The sequence below is a fragment of the Pseudorca crassidens genome, chromosome 10 (genome assembly GCF_039906515.1).
Source record: "Pseudorca crassidens isolate mPseCra1 chromosome 10, mPseCra1.hap1, whole genome shotgun sequence".
NCBI classification, from domain to species: Eukaryota; Metazoa; Chordata; class Mammalia; order Artiodactyla; family Delphinidae; genus Pseudorca; species Pseudorca crassidens.
In genome coordinates, this window is record NC_090305.1 from 57,290,597 (window position 1) to 57,307,636 (window position 17,040).

Genomic DNA, 17,040 nt, shown 5'->3' on the forward strand with positions numbered 1-17,040 from the left:
ACTTACCTTTCCCTCAGCCACCAGGACAAATCCTTTTATTCTTAAACACCCATCACTATCTCACCACCCAGGTCATCCATTAACACTGCAACATTTCCTCATAGGGCTCTGTACATCCATAACCTAACAAATTTCCACTCTTTACCATGCTCCCAAACCTTTCTATCATGCTTTCTGGAATACTCCATCTGACATCAACAAAATTCCTTATTTCCTCAACCTCTTCTTTTAGATTTCCTTCACCTCTTAGACTCACTGGCACCTGACCTGCTCCAAGGAGATTGCTTCTTGGGACCCCTTTGAATGGTGCCTGCCCTTCTCTTTCATAACCCAAATACCACAGGGTCTGGGGGAAGGTTCAGTGACATCCTCAATGCTTATTGCTGAATCATCTCTCTTTCCTTTTCCCCAACACCCACAGGATGTTTCAACACGCATGCCATCAGACCATACAATCCACTGCCCTTCTGCTTTGGTCTGAATATTTGTGTATCCCAAAATTTCATATGTTAAAATTCCAAAGGCCAAATGATGGAATTAGGAGGCAGGGCCTTTGGGAGGTGCTTAGGTCATGAGGGTGGAGCTCTTCTGAATGGTGTTAGTGTCTTTACAAAAACCACCCCACAGAGCTCCCTAGACCCTTCTACCAGGTGAGGATACAACAAGAAATTAGCAACCAGAAAAGGGCCTTCACCAGAACCTGACCATGCTGATACCCTGATCTTGGTCTTCTGCCTCCAGGACTGTGAGAAATTTCAGTTGTTCATAAGCCACCTGGTCTACGCTACTTTGTTACAGCAGCCCGAACACACTATGACACCTTCTTTGTTTTGGTTTTTCCTGACTCCCGGCCACTCCCTGCTGTGAAAGATTTTTAGAAAGTGGCACATGACCAGTATTGTTATCATTATTTTTGATGATTTTTATATCCCATCGAAGTAATAGAAATACACAAAGTAAAGGGAAGGGGAGAGAGACAGAGAGAATGGAGGATAACTAAGTAGTATCTTAATTGACAGAACAGAGAAGGCTAAATATGCTTGAGCTAGTGGTGGTGGAGGTGGAGGTGGTGGCTGGGTTTCGAAAACCGAAAGAAGCAAGCCGACTCCTGCCACAGCCAGACTCTACCCCCAGGTGGACATAGATTTGGTGCATTGGGTACTTCTCTAGTTGGGGAAGCCACACGGGAGTGGAACACAGTAAACTTAGTTGAAGATTTGCTTAAGGAGCAGTGGGAAATGTGGATCTCTCCATCTTTCCTATGAAGCCAAGTGACTTGCCTTTCCCCCTCCCTGGAAGAAGCCTGGACGTTTACCCTCTCAAGATCTTAAGTTTAGAGAGGCTGAGCCTTCAGACCCTGAGCCACAAAGAAGGTTAGGAGTGGAATTCTAATACCGAAAACAAGAGATTAAGTAACAATTTGCCTGCTAAAAAGTGACTCCCCAGATCCCCATCCCTGTTCAACTCCCAAACCTGGAAGTCAGCTTTATATAACATAGTGGTATTCCTCTCTAGGGAAACTAGCCTGCTCAAGATAAAAAATCTCCAAGACCTCTCGCCATTGACCTTTGGTGGTCCCACAAATCAGTGGCCCGGTCACTGCCTGATCAACTTATAATGAAGTGCATCATTGACAAGTGCTACTGCTCCACCATCACCATCATCCCCCAGAAAACACACGGTAAGTTTCCAAACAGTTTAATGTATGTTGCTAAGAACCAAGGATGACCAAGCATTTGGGAAAATCTTTAATATGGACAGAGATAACATTCAAAAACCAGGGAAAAGAATGTAGAAGAAAAATAGACCATGCTATGAGCAGGAAAAAACAAAGAATTAATTAACATCCCCAGCTGATAAAAAGGAAGAATATTGCTTATGTTGTTTTCCAAGTAGATGTAATAAAAGAAAGACTATGGAGGGAAAGAAAGAAATATCAGAGAGAAAAATGATAATAGCGTAAACTTAAAATACAGTAGGCAGACTTAAAGATAAGTTAAGGAAGCAGAACATAAGGAAGAGATTAACATTAGGAGAAAAAAATTAAAGATGTGTCTCGTCTGTTAACGATAAATACTATGGCGATAACAACACACACAGGAGGCACACAGTGAGCTAAAGACCAAACTCTGCATAATAATTACATTATGAAAATTATTAATTCATTCATTAATTATGCTACTGATCACATTTAAATATTGAAGGTCAATTTTAAAAGAATTTTTCTCCAGTCACCTTTAGTCTAAGCAGACTAGTTTACCAGTATACTTAACACTTTGTACATTGTGTTCTACATATTTCAGTGTTGATGGTAGAATGGTTACAGTAATGGACTTGAAATCCAAATAGATTTTGCAGTTTTCCTTTATAAACGTGTCTAACTGAGGCAAAAGTCTTTAGCCAGTTAAATAATCAATAATAACAATTCTATAGCTCTGTGCGGTGTACATTGGAGTAAATATAGGTGTTAAATATTTATGCCAGGATTCAATATCATGTGTCTGCTTGTCTTATTTTAGAGACAGACTGTCAACTCAAAAGCAATAAAAACAATCAAATATATTTATTGATTGATATTTAGAAGCATATTTTATCTTCTCTAGAGGTTAGTTGCATTTTAAAAGAAATTGTGGGTATTGCCGTTTATTTAATAATAGAATTAACAGAACTAATGAGGGATTTGCAGAGAAGATAAAAGAGGTATTGGTGAAGTAATTGCTACCTTGTGGCTTAATCCTTAAAGACCCTAGCATGAGCTGTGTGAAGGTTTACTATGGATGCTTTTCTAGGCACTAAATTTGCATGTGATGTAAACATCCTATTTATGGCATATGATTGCTGGAGACTCAATGAGCCATTTGAATGGCAAACAGTTAATAGATTACTTTCTGTCCTTCTGTTTTAGTCATGTGGTATTTGTAGGAAAAGTTTAATTGCTCCGATGTTCTTTTAAATAATTAAATTGCTTGTTTGCTGTATTTTTCCCCTGATGTAAAGAATGGCTGAAAATAATTCATCTTGAAATTGAGTAATAGCCATGACTTTGTGTTACAGGAAATTAACTATCTTGGAAATTTTTTAATATGCTCTTTCAATTAAATTCAAATGGTAAATAGAGTATTTTTATCTGTATAGGGCAAACATGTTCTACTACTACAATTTCTCACACTATGTTCTCAGTACCATCAGTTATTTCAAAGCTGAGATTCTTAAAAGTTCAGATATCATTATTGAACCAAAGTTTCTTTTGAGAAACAAACTCTCCTTGACAAACATGACAGATCTTGAGTAAAGTCTTGGAGGACAAGGAAGCCGTCTGAGTCACTGCCCTATCATCTCATGGTTGGGGCCCACAGCAGAGATTTTATGAGTTCCAATGAGATGAGTAAGATGAGTGTTCTTGAAACGCAGGATGTGACAGCCCACTGGCGATCACGACACTCATCAGAGATGTGCTCACAGGTCATCAGAACAGATAACAGTATTTGCTTATGTCCGATCTCCTAAAGGATTTTTCTTCTCAAGAAAAATTATTATGTCAAGGACTTAGCATTACCACTTACTTCTTATCTAGATTTTTCCAGGGATGTTGTGAGGACTAAACTCATTCATTCATCTACACATTCATTAATACAAAATTATTATTGACTGCCCACTCTGTGCCAGTCATTGTTCTAGGTGCTCAGAATATAAACAAATATAAACAAAGTCCCCCCATTCCACCCAGTGCTTACATTGAGGGGCTCAGAATAAGAGTACAGATGGGTTCTATTCACTGTATGTCTAGGTATTAAATGGTTAGACATCAAGTTAACAAATGTCTGAATACGTACACTTTATCTTCCTACCCAAAAAATATACCTTTATGATATTCAGGATCAAATTCAGAATTCTCAAACTCCTTGAAACTCCCCACTAGAACATGGCAGTGCAGGGAGAGGAGCCAGCCCCCAGCCTCTGGCTCCCAACTGGAGCCCACCTTCCCTTCCTGTCACCCCCTCCTCCCTTTGCCCTGCAAAGTTCTCCTGCACACTGTGTGGAATCTTCTAGGAATCTTCTGAGCCTATCCAAGTTCAATCTACACTTTCTGACAACAGTTCTCGAGCATAGGGGTACAATTGGAAAGAAACCCATGTAGGCCTTGGAAGTAAATTCAGGATCACTTGGGAGAGGAATTCCAGTATAGAGAGTGGTCTAGAAAGGGAGGCTTGGTTCTCTGGGTAAGCAGATCCTCCCCTTTGACCCACCAGGGATCAGCATTTCAGGCCTCTCCTGCAACTCCAGTGGGACAGATTCTGACTGAGTAACCATGGGTGGGGGGACCAGTTAATAAAGGGGGTCTCCTACCCTAGGAGACCCTCCTTACCAATCTTGTAGACTTTGCCTTTTCTTCTCTGCCAATGAAGCCACCTGAGCCTGGAGTTTTCCTTTTATGGAATTTTTTTTTTTAATCAATTCAATTTCTCCAGTAGATATACTTCTATTCAGGTTATCTGTTTATTCTTGATGAGTTTGGGTAGTTCATGACTTTCAAGGAATTACTCCATTTCATTTAAATTGTCGAATTTATGTGCTTAGAATTATTTGTAATATTTTCTTACTATCTTTTTAATGTATGTGAGGTCTCTAGTGATATCCCTTCTCATTCCTGATAATGATAATTTGCGCATTCTCTTTTTTTGCTTTGTGAGTCTGGCTAGAGGTATATCAATTTTATTGATCTTTTCAAAAATAAGATCTTGGTTTCATTGTTTTTCTCTATTGTTATTCTGTTTTTAATTTAATTGACTTCTGCCCTTATCTATATGATTGTCTTCCTTCCCCTTTTGTTTTTCTTTTTCTAGTTTCTTAAGGTAGAAATTCAGGTTGTTGATTTGAAATCTTCTTTTTTAATACAAGCTGTCATGAGTTGAGTTGCATTCCCCCCAAATTCATATATTAAAGTTCTAAGCCCCAGTACCCAGAATGTGACCTTATCTGCAAATAAACTCTTTGCAAGTGTAATTAGTTGAGGTAGGATGAACTCATTCTGGAGTAGGATGTGTCCCTAATTTAGTATGATGTTGTCCTTATGAAAAGGGGAAATTTGGATACACACATGCATACAGAGAGAACATCATATGAATACAAAGACAACCATCTAGTAGACAAGGAGGGAAGCCTGGAGCAGATCCCTCCCTTACAGCCATCAGAAGGAACCAACCTTGGCAACACCTGATTTCGTCTAGAATGAAAGCCCTCAACACTGTGAGACAATGAATTTCTCTTGTTTAAGCCACTCAGTTTGTGCTACTTAGTTACGGTTGCCCTGGCAAACTAAACATTAACTTTTAATGCTATAAATTTTCTGCTAAAGCACTGTTTTAGCTGCCTTTCACAAATTTTGCTATTTTTAATTTTCATTTTTGTTTTGTCAAAATATTTTCTGATTTTCCTTGAGATTTCCTCTTTGGTCCCTGGATTATTTAGAAGTGTGCTGTTTACTTTCCAAAAATTCAGTTATTTTTTTCAGTTAACTTTCTGTCATTTATTTCTTCATTAGTTCCAGTAAAGTTAGAGAACAAAATATATAAGATTTAAATTCTTCAAAAATTTTTAAGATTTGTTTTGTGACACAGGATAACTCTTGGTAAGTGTTCCATTTGAACTGATAAAGACTGTGTAGTCTGCTCTTATTGGGTAGAGAGTTCCATAAATTTCAATTAAATCCAGGTTTGTTAAGTGTGTGCTTTTTACCTCTTGCTGATTTTTCTCTCTACTTACTCTACTGATTGTTTAGAAAATAGGATGGAAGACTCCAACTCAAATTGTGGATCTAATCTGTGCATTTTGCCTTTCAGTTCTATCAGCTTCTGCACTCTTACAAAGGGCATACACATTTGGAAACGTTATGTCTTTCTGGTGAATTGACTCTTGACATTGTGTAATGTACCTCTTTATTTCTGTTAATTTTCTAAGCTCTAAAGTTGCCATTGATATTAATATAGCTATTCCAGCTTATTTGTTATTAGTGTATGTATGGTATATCTTTTTCAATCCTTTTACTTTCAGTCTACTTAAACCATTATGTTTAAAGTGGGTTTCTTATAGACAGCATAGATTTTGGAAGGGATTCTAATGCCAGTGTAATTATTAAGTTTCTAGTATGAACCCGGTGCTTTCTCAATGCTTCAGATATAGCATGGAGACCACACTTTTTTTATGAAGTCCAAAGAGAAAATTTACTTGTTACATAAAATTCGTATTCTGAAGTCGTCTTTAACTCCATAAAGTGACCATGTATTCATAATATCTCATATTTACCTGCCCTGAAAGGTGAGACTGGTGATCTGAACAGGGTACCTTTTCTTCAGGGTTTGACTGCAAAGAAGACCAGAGGACAGAAACTAGCATTCAAAAACTAAGTTAAACATTGATAATGAGCTTTTTCTGTCTTGTTATCAATGTTCTGGCAGCCATGCAATTTTCTGCAGGAACCAACTCCTGTCTAAAGAGCTTTTCTTCCACCAGACTCTTCTTTGTTGTCATTCCATTCTGACCAGCAGTTTCCTGATTGTAGTTGCTAACATATAACACCTTTGCAAGTGTCAGTTTCCAAAATTATAGCTTGCTTTGTGATCATAACAGCTTAGAGGGTTGTTTCCTGTTTTCTTAACAGTGTCAGTCTGGAAGTCACCATGTAATAAAGGCTGTTTCTGTGAAGGTTCCTGCAGATGGCTAATTTCTTAGGGAGACGTCTTTATTTTTATATAGTACCATTTCCCCAGCCTCATCCTAGACATTAGAATCCATGTGGCCTATGAGAGGAAAGGTATTGGGCAAAGAGAGAACTTGGGCTGTGATGCAGTGTCAACAAAGGCTCCAACTGTTGTTGAAGAAGATCTGAGTTTGGGGTGATCCTTCATAAGTGTCCCATGATGGGATGAAGAGTCCAAGCCATTATGTCCTTGCCTCAGCCGGTAATAGTATATAATATAAGCGGCCCTGGGAAGGGGATATGACTTTGGAAAAGGCTGCTCTATGTAATTGAAGTACTGTCTGCTGGCAGTGCTCCTAGGAGCTGGGAGAATAATTCCTTTACTCATGCAGGGAGTTCTGGAAGGTCTGTCACAGTATCCACTACACTGAGGTATATGGTGAGAACTTGGTCACAAATGTTAGGTTGAGGCCCCTAATGCCTTAGCTAAAACTCAGCTTCAAAACTGGCCAGGGCAAGGAAAATGCCATTTGATGCTCTGTTACTCTGACTTTTTAACCTTTCTCCTTCAGTTTTCTGGAAGCATGATTGGCATGAGTTCTGGAGGGGCAAAGCCTATGAATGATGAGATGTAGTCTGTAGTCCTGACTGTAGGAGTTTTAGGGCTGTGGGCACAGAATCAGAAAGGTCATTAGAGAGACTCCTCAACACCCTGCTGTGGACAGCTGCCACCCTAATGGTAACATGTAAAATGCTCTTCTGTTTAGGAATACACATGTCCTTTCCCTAGATGTATTGTTAGCTAATTGTTGACTCACTAATTCATTCATTCATCATTCATTTATTCAGGACACACAGAACATTGTCTGCCAAAAAAAAAAAATACTATGATAGAAATAAAGAAACAAAATAAGACATAGACCCTGCCTTAAAGTGCCTTACATTATAGTAGGTGGAGACTGACATAATTATGTATGGAGTTAACATGAGCAAACAAAAGAGAAAACAGTAAATGACACCAGGAAGATCAGAAAAGGTTCATAGATGAGATACCACTTGCCTTCTGATACATGTGTGAAAGGACAGTAAGCAAAGAATCAGAGAAAGGGGATCTTTATGCTTCTATTACTCATGCATCTCGTACTTGCCTTAGATGCTGGGAAAATACGAAATCCTGTACATATGCAGTAGTAAGAGAGATCGATAAAATTTTGTGATAATTTAGGCCAAGGACTGTGCAAATGTTATGTTAATACCTAAGTTAATCCTCACAGTATCCAAATCTGGGAAGTGTTATTAATCCCATTAATTAATAAAGAAGATGAGGCTAACTAAATAGGTACTGTCTATCAATACAAGAACCAGGCTGTAGGGCACAGGTTATAGAGAATGAGATTGCATTTAGGATGCATTGGCATCTCAAGTTCTCATTTTCCTAGTCTGTTGATCCTGTTCTCTGTATTAATGGCAGCCATAACTTCATTTGCATCCTCCAAAATGAACTGTAGGGCCTGGTCACGGGAGGCTGAGGGGATGATTGCCTGTCACACCTGCCAGCTTGACTGATTTGGGATCTCATCAGCTCTCATCAGTGTGTACATAGAGTCTTGGCAAGAGTACTCTGAATGTTTCACATGAATGGTATTCCAAAGGAATGTTTTTCTTTGTTTCCCCAATGATATATTTCTACAGTCAGATATCTTTGGCTTTTCCCCAAACAAAACACATCTAGTCTTCCCGTTGTGTCATCATTCAAGGTTACAGCCTGCTTCTTTGGGCTTTCGCTAAATAGTAGTAAGAAGAGCTACCAGATAAAGAGTTTTCTGTGTATGGTTGATTGTGAGGTTGAACATAGAGGAAATAGTTCTTAGGTTTTACTTTCAAGGTTGAGGGAGGAGCATTTGCAAAAGCCTAGGGACAAAATATCATGCAGTATTTGGTAAGATGTTAGGAGATAAGGTAAGTATGGCTAGAAAAATAAAATGTAAGTATCTTTTAAGGCAAGGGATATGGAAAGAGAAGTACATTGAACTGATGTCATTAAAAACGATGTGGGCAATATTAAGGAGTTCAGACTTTCCCCTAAAGACCACGAGAAGATTTTCTTTTTAATAAATTTATTTATTTATTTTTGGCTGTGTTGGGTCTTTGTTGCCGTGCGTGGGTTTTCTCTAGTTGCGGCGAGCAGGGGCTACTCTTTGTTGCGGTGCACGGGCTTCGCATTACGGTGGCTTCTGTTGTTGTGGAGCACGAGCTCTCAGAGTGTAGGCTTCAGTAGTTGTGGCCCATGGGCTTGGTTGCTCCGCGGCATGTGGGATCTTCCTGGACCAGGGCTTGAACCTGTGTCCCCTGCATTGGCAAGTGGATTCTTAACCACTACACCACCATGGGAAGATTTTGAAGTATTTCAAGTAGAAAATCAGACTGTCCAAGCTATAGAAACTGTTGGATGGAGGTGGGGCAAGACTTCTGATAGGAAGTCCAGTTAAAAGATGTTGCAGCAATTCATATAAAAGAGAATTTTGTACTAAAAATGCATTATGACACCTTCTAACTCTACTTCAAACCAGACACAGTCTCTGGATGGAGAATGCAGCAAAGGAGACCCTAGGATTTCTTGTACCTTTGCAAACACAGCTTTTGGTATCAAACAGAGGACTTTCAAACACTTATTTAGGATGCCCCTTAGGATCCTGTAAATGAAAAATCATCACTAATTTTGAGGGGCTTAGGAATAATTGCCTTTAAAACACCAAATTGAATTTCCAAATACCAAATTAAAAATGTAAACAAAGTTGAGATATTTGAGTAAATGTTTACAATATTAGGCATTTGAGAATAATTCAGCATCAGTTCTCACAAGACTTTGATTTCTGAAGTTTGAGGTTATGATTTTTTAAGTTACCTGAAACTGTTTATATTTAAAGTTGAAAGAAATATGAGATATCACCAGGCAGTCCCTGATGCAGGCAAAAACACCTCCCTCTGGGGCTCCTGCAACAGCTTGCCTCTGGCCTCTGGTTCCAGACTCCAGCCCTCCCTGCAGCCAGAGAAGATATCCTGAAATGCCAACCTCCTCATGCCGGACCCCTGCTTAAAGATCTCTGATGCCCACACGTTGCCCACAGGACACAATCTTAACAAGTTGGTGAAGCCTTCAGGGTCTTCCCCAACTTGACCCCTGTGACATTCGCAGCTTCAGCTCTGCCTTTCCAATACTCCAAAGTACCAAGCTGCTGGTGTTCCCTCTCACTTGTGCATGCAGCCTTCCATTGACTTGTCATATTCCTCACGTCTCTAAAATGATGACCTATCCTACCACCCCATTCCTCCCATCCTATCAGCCTTTTAACACTAACCTCACGTTTCCCTAAGTGGAAAAGCATCCAGGAACCTCATCTCAGACCTCCCCATCACGGAGTGGATAGAGGACAGGACAGTATTGAGAATCACTCAGAAAGGGAATGGCACAGATCAGCCCTAAAGAAGGTGGAGACGCCAATGGAAACTCCAGGTGACGTCACTCAGAGGCAGACTGCCCTCACGTGCTCCTCAGCTAAAATTTCACAAGGAGAGTCTATAAACAACTAAAATTGCTTTTTGTTGATTCCACTAATCAGCCTGCTCAAGGACACAGTGTCCAGACTTCCCTCTCTGCCGGCTGCCAGCTAATCAGTTTATCCAAAAAAAACCCCAAAATACAAAAAACTATAAACAAGATTCATCATGCTCTGATTGCCTGAAGTTTGCCTTTTCTCCTCTCTCTGTGCTCTCTCATCAATCCTGATTTTGACTTTGTTTCTTACGCAAATTGCAACTGACCTCCTCAAATGTGAGTAAATGCAGTAGTCTCCCCCCTTATCTGTGGGGCTGTGTTTCAAGACACCCAGGGGATGCCTGAAACCACATGTACTACCAAAGGCTGCATATACTATGTTTTTTCTTATACATACCTACCTATGATAAAGTTTAATTTATAAATTAAGCATGGTAAGAGATTAGCAATAATAACTAACAATAAAATAGAACAAGTATAACAATATGTGTAATGAAAGTTACATGAATGTGGTCTCTCTCTTTCAAAATATCTTATTGTACTATACTCACCCTTCTTCTTGTGATGATGTGAGATGATAAAGCACCCATGTGATGAGATGAAATGATGTGAATGACATAGTGTTGGGCTACTATTGACCTCCTGACGGTAAGTCAGAAGAAGGATCATGTGCTTTGGGTGATCCTGGCTCATGGAGCCATGAAGATGTCGATGGTTGGGTGTCAGATGCAGGCAATGTAGATGCTTGGGGATCCCTGGCGGGAGAGAGGCGGATGGCACAAGATTTAATCATGCTGCTCAGAATGGTGGGCATTTTAAAACCTATGAGTTATTTATTTCTGGAATTTTTCATTTAATATTTTCAGACCACAGTTGACCACAGGTAACTGAAACTGTAGAAGGCAAAGTAAAACAGCAGTTCAGAGGGGACAACTGTAATCTCCATGCAAATAGCTAAACAGCATGCAAAATAATTGTCTAAAAGTGTCTGAATAATTCTCTGATAGTACCAAACATGCAGTAGAGTGGTACTGTCAGTACATTTTTAATAAATTAATTAAAGCTGCTGACTCCAAGTAGACACATCTTACTTAGTTAGCAGGATACTTTTTTTTCAACATCTCTGAAGGAGCTCCAAATAGGAAATTTGCTTTAAGAAAATAATAACTGACTTTAGTACCTCTCCAATTTGTAATTTCTTTAACTTGTCAAGATTTTGCTTGCTATTATATATATATGTTTTTAAATTTATTTTTATTTTATTTATTTTTGGCTGCGTTGGGTCTTTGTTGCTGCACGTGGGCTTTCTCTAGGTGCAGCGAGCGGGGACTACTCTTCATTGCAGTGCGTGGGCTTCTCATTGCGGTGGCTTCTCTTGTTGCAGAGCATGGGCTCTAGGTGCACGGGCTTCAGTAGTTGTGGCTCAGGGGCTCAGTAGTTGTGGCTTGCGGGCTCTAGAGTGTGGGCTCTAGAGCGCAGGCTCAATAGTTGTGGTGCAAGGCTTAGTTGCTCCTTGGCATGTGGGATCTTCCCAGACTAGGGCTCGAACCCATGTCCCCTGCGTTGACAGGCGGATTCTTAACAACTGCGCCACCAGGGAAGCCCCTTGCTATTATACTTTATGTTTTCTGCTAGAAGAGGTATTACAATCAGATGGAAGAAAATGTGAATTTAGAGTTTAAATCTTAGCTCTTCCTATTATTCAGCCTTGGGCAAAATACCTAGTCTCTCATCATAAGTCTCAATTTTCTCATCAGTAAAATGAGCATAATAATTTATAACTTTATAAAGTTATTTTGAGCATAAATTAAAATAAGCAATGTAAACTCTTTGAGAATATGGTTGAGACTTTTTGTTCTCTGTCTTTGGCAGGATATTCTCATCTGTTAAAGCTACCACCTTGCTTACATGCAATCTATGCATGTTCCTAAGAAAGATGGAAACTTTGTGAGCTATAATGTGCTCTAGAACACTCATTATTTAATGCACCAGGCTGAAAAGGAGTTAATTCGTATAATACAGGGAATGACCGCAAGCTAACGTGGTAACACAGGAAAGGATGGGAAGAGGTCATATGTGCCACGTTGCTATGATACCAACTATTCTAGTATTTTGATAAATAGACTAAGAGAGCAAGCCATAAACATATCTTTTAACATTTAAATACTGAAGTGTTGGAAAGAAGACTAGGGCACTGTCTTTCACCTCATTACTTAAAATTAGATCTTCAAGCACCCTATCAATAGCACTCTGGTGGCAGTTTAGTACGTCAGTGCTGTTGCAAGTCTGTAAGTATCTTTAATTATTTGAATGGTCCTTTAAAAACCAGTTAAGAGGTTGGTATTCTCCAAAGCAATTCTTTCAAGCCTAGCAGATAATACTAGAGGATAACAACATAGTTAGCAAGATTGCTTTATATATTAAAAAGTCAAAGAAAATAAAGAGGACTCAAATTTTAAAACTTGAAGATCCTTAAGTCTACTACCATCATTTTATCAGTGAAGAATGACAATTAAGTGATTTACATGAAATCACAAAAAGTGAAAGCTGGATCAGAGGTATCTTAATGGCTACTGGAATGGTCGGTAGAAAAAAAGCAAAGCAAATAAACTAGGCTGAAAAATTAGCCATTTTATAGCAGAAATTAGGTTAGATCCTACTTTAAGGATGATGAGGCTCTAAGGAAATGATTCTCATGAACCAAATTCACAATAAATGGATTTTCAGGCCAAAAATGTAAAAAACAAAAATGCTGGCAATGCCTTAATGATCAGAACTCTCTAGAAGATATTAGCTTAGGAAAAGTAATTTATTTGGGTCCAGGATGTCTGAGAGTTAAAAACATCTATTTTGAAATATTATCATACATCTTTAATACTCACTACTGAAATTAAAAAGACATTAACATTTTGCCATATTGGGTTCAGATTTCTCTGTTTATTTTTTTTAAATTCTTAAACAAATATCTAAATAAACAGTTAAAGAAATACCTAGGACTTCCCTGGTGGTGCAGTGGTTGAGAGTCCGCCTGCCGTTGCAGGGGACACAGATTCGTGCCTCAGTCCGGGAAGATCCCACATGCCGCGGAATGGCTGGGCCCGTGAGCCATGGCCGCTGAGCCTGCGCATCCGGAGCATGTGCTCCGCAACAGGAGAGGCCACAGCAGTGAGAGCCCACGTACCGCAAAAAGAAAAAAAAAAAAAAGAAATACCTAAAGCCACACTTCTCTCTTATCCCTTCCTCATCTTTCCCTCCTCAGACTTGACCATCACCCTGAAGTTAGTATAATACATGTTCAGGCATGGTTTTGTATCTCTACTATGTATGTGTAAATCCATAGGGTTAACAATTTACGTAAATCATATTCTAATACGTTCATCCTATTATAGCTTCCTTTGTCCCCCTCAGCTTTTTTTTTTTTTTTTTCCCGGTACGCAGGCCTCTCACTATTATAGCCTCTCCCGTTGCGGAGCACAGGCTCCGGACACACAGGCTCAGCGACCATGGCTCACAGGCCCAGCCGCTCTGCGGCATGTGGGATCTTTCCGGACCGGGGCACAAACCCGTGTCCCCTGCATCGGCAGGTGGACTCTCAACCACTGCACCACCAGGGAAGCCCCACCCCCCTCAGCTTTAATCTGAGAGATTTATACATGTTGATACAAAAACATCTAGTTCACTTATAATCTCAATTTGAATTAACCTTACAACTAAGAGACAACTGGAGTTATTTCTCACTTTTGTACTATTATAATCCCTGCTACAATGAATGTTCTTGTATCTGTCTTCTGGGGCACGTTTCTTTGTGTGTTTATGCATGAGAATTCTTTAGATGTAGCCATAAGAAAGTTTACTGATAAGTTGAAAGATGTTCTTTAACATCACTAAATATGCCCAATTGCCTGCCGTAGTAGTGGTGCCAGTTTACATTTCCAAAGTAAAAGTGTTACCATTTCCCCACAGTTTCCTTATTACGTGATATAGTTAGTAAGCTGAATAATGGGCCTCCAGAGATGTCCACATCCAAGTCCCTGGAACATTACCTTTGCAAATGAAGGTCTGAGATGGGGAGATTATCCACTTCTGCATTATCTGCATGGGCCCAATATCATAACAGGAGTTACTATAATAAGAAGTCAGGAGAGTCAGAGAAAAGGATGTGAGGATGGAAGAGGTCAGAGAGTCAGAGATTTGAAGATTGTACACTGCTGACTTTGAAGATGGAGGAAGGGGCCACAAGCCAAGGAATGCAGGCCACATCTAGAAGCTGAAAAAGCAAAGAAGTAGATTCTCCTCTGGAGCCTTCAGAAGGAACCAGCCATGCCAGTACCCTTACTTTCACCCAGTGAGATGGATCTTGAGCAACTAGCCTCCCAAACTGTAGAATAATACACTTTTGTTGCTTGAAACCACTAAATTTTTGATAATCTGTTACAACAGCAATAGGCAACTAATACACATAATGTTATAAGACTCAGTGTTGGTGTTCCGTTTGTTTGTTTGTTTTTGCCAAAATGAGGGCTGTCATGATTTGTATTTACCTACCTACTAGTTTGTTTGAGCCTCTTTTTATATTGGCTTGGCCAAAAAGTTTGTTCATTGTTTTTTCCGTAAGCTGGCTCTAGTAGCACTTGTTGTCTTTAGCTTCATTTGAAACACTTTTGTTAGATTGTATTGTGACAGCTGTCATATCAGCATGCATTTTTTTAAAAAACCCTACCAAATTGGTGAATTTTTATGTACCCATTTTAATACTGAAGATGGAAGAAAAAAAGCAACATTTTCAGCATATTATGCTTTGTTATTTCAAGAAAGGTAAAAACCCAAGTGAAATGCAAAAAAAGATTTGTGCAGTGTATGGAAAATGTGCTGTGACTGATCGAACATGTCAAAAGTGGTTTGTGAAGTTTCGTGCTGGAGATTTCTCGCTGAACGAAGCTCCACAGTCGGGTAGACCATTGAAGTTGATAGCGATCAAATCGAGACATTAACTGAGAACAGTCAACGTTATACCACGCGGGAGATAGCTGACATACTCAAAATATCCAAATCAAGCATTGAAAATCGTTTGCACCAGCTTGGTTATGTTAGTTGCTTTGGTGTTTGGGTTCCACGTAAGTTAAGCAAAGAAAACTTTCTTGACCGTATCTCCTAGTGCGGTTCTCTACTGAAACGGAATGAAAACGTTCCGTTTTTAAAACAAATTGGAAAAATGGATACTGTACAGTAATGTGGAATGGAGAAGATCGCGGGGCAAGAGAAATGAACCACCACCAACCACACCAAAGGCCGGTCTTCATCCAAAGAAGGTGATGTGTGTATGGTAGGTCTGGAAAGGAGTCCTCCTTCCAGAAAACCAAATGATTAATTCTAACAAGTACTGCTCCCAATTAGACCAACTGAAAGCAGCACTTGATGAAAAGCGTCTGGAATTAGTCAACAGAAACACATAATCTTCCATCAGGATAACACAAGATCGCATGTTTCTTTGATGGCCAGGCAAAAACGGTTACAGCTTGGCTGGGAAGTTCTGACTCATCCACCGTATTCACCAGACACTGCAGCTTCAGATTTCCATTTATTTCGGTCTTTACCGAATTCTCTTAATGGAAAAAAATTCAGTTCCCTGGAAGACTGTAAAAGGCACCTGGAACGGTTCTTTTCTCATAAAAATAAAATTTTGGGGGGCTTCCCTGGTGGTGCAGTGGTTGAGAGTCCGCCTGCCGATGCAGGGGACACGGGTTCGTGCCCCGGTACGGGAAGATCCCACACGCCACGGAGCAGCTGGGCCCGTGAGCCATGGCCGCTGAGCCTGCGCGTCCGGGGCCTGTGCTCCGCAATGGGAGAGGCCACAACAGTGAGAGGCCCGCGTACCACAAAAAAAAAATAAAATAAAATAAAATTTTGGGAAGACGGAATTATGAAGTTGCCTGAAAAGTGGCAGGAGGTAGTGGAACAAAACGGTGAATACATTGTTCAATAATGTTCTTACTGAAAATGAGAAATGTGTGTTTTATTTTTACTTAAAAACCGAAGGAAACTTTTGGCCAAGCCAATACATATATTAGTCATTTTTGGTTTTTCCTTTGTGAATTGCCCAAACTATGTGCCAATTATCATCTTCTTAATGATTTAAAGAAATTCTCTATAGTACCAGTTTCTCAAACTCAGCACTGTTTGCACTTTGAGCCAGATAATTCTTTGTTGTGTGGGGCTATCTGTACATTGTAGGAATGTTTAGCAGAATCCCTGTCCTATATCAACTAAATGACAGCCCTTCTGCATTATAATTATTAATTTTGATGACCTAATGTCATCAGACATTTACAAAATTCCCCAGAGGACAAAATCACCCCCAGTTGAAGACAACTACTCTATATTTATCTATCTGAATATTTTATATGCTACTCTGAGGTCAGTCATTCTTTTCTAAGACAATGATTTGTTGAATATTTCATGTTTTGAATATTAGTACAGACATTTTATCAACCTTTCATTTTCTAGCTTGTCTTCCCTATGTTGTTTATGAAGTATTACTCTCTCCCAGTAGTCCTCACGCTTATATACCTAACACCCACTTGGAGGGCTTTTAAAACAAGGATAGGTGGATGTTACCTCTGGAGTTTCTCTGGATGGGGCCCTAAAATTTGCACTTCTAACAAATTTCCTAAGAATGTTGATCCTGCTGGTCCAGGGACCACAATTTGATAAGATCATTTGTCATAAAGATTCTTTTATTTTTTAGAAAGTTTTTATAGCTTCAGCTTTTCCATATTTAGGTCTCTAA

The 17,040-nt window shown here is 39.5% G+C and overlaps 1 long non-coding RNA gene across 1 annotated transcript in view; it reads left to right on the plus strand.

Moving 5' to 3' along the window:
* The first annotated feature begins 651 nt into the window (after nt 1-651).
* LOC137233082 (uncharacterized) overlaps nt 652-17,040 on the plus strand; it is a 62,874-nt gene continuing 46,485 nt past the window's right edge. The window contains exons 1-2 of the long non-coding RNA XR_010947288.1: nt 652-745; nt 1,516-1,681. This is a non-coding gene — a long non-coding RNA (uncharacterized lncRNA). The remainder of the gene's footprint in view (nt 746-1,515; nt 1,682-17,040) is intronic.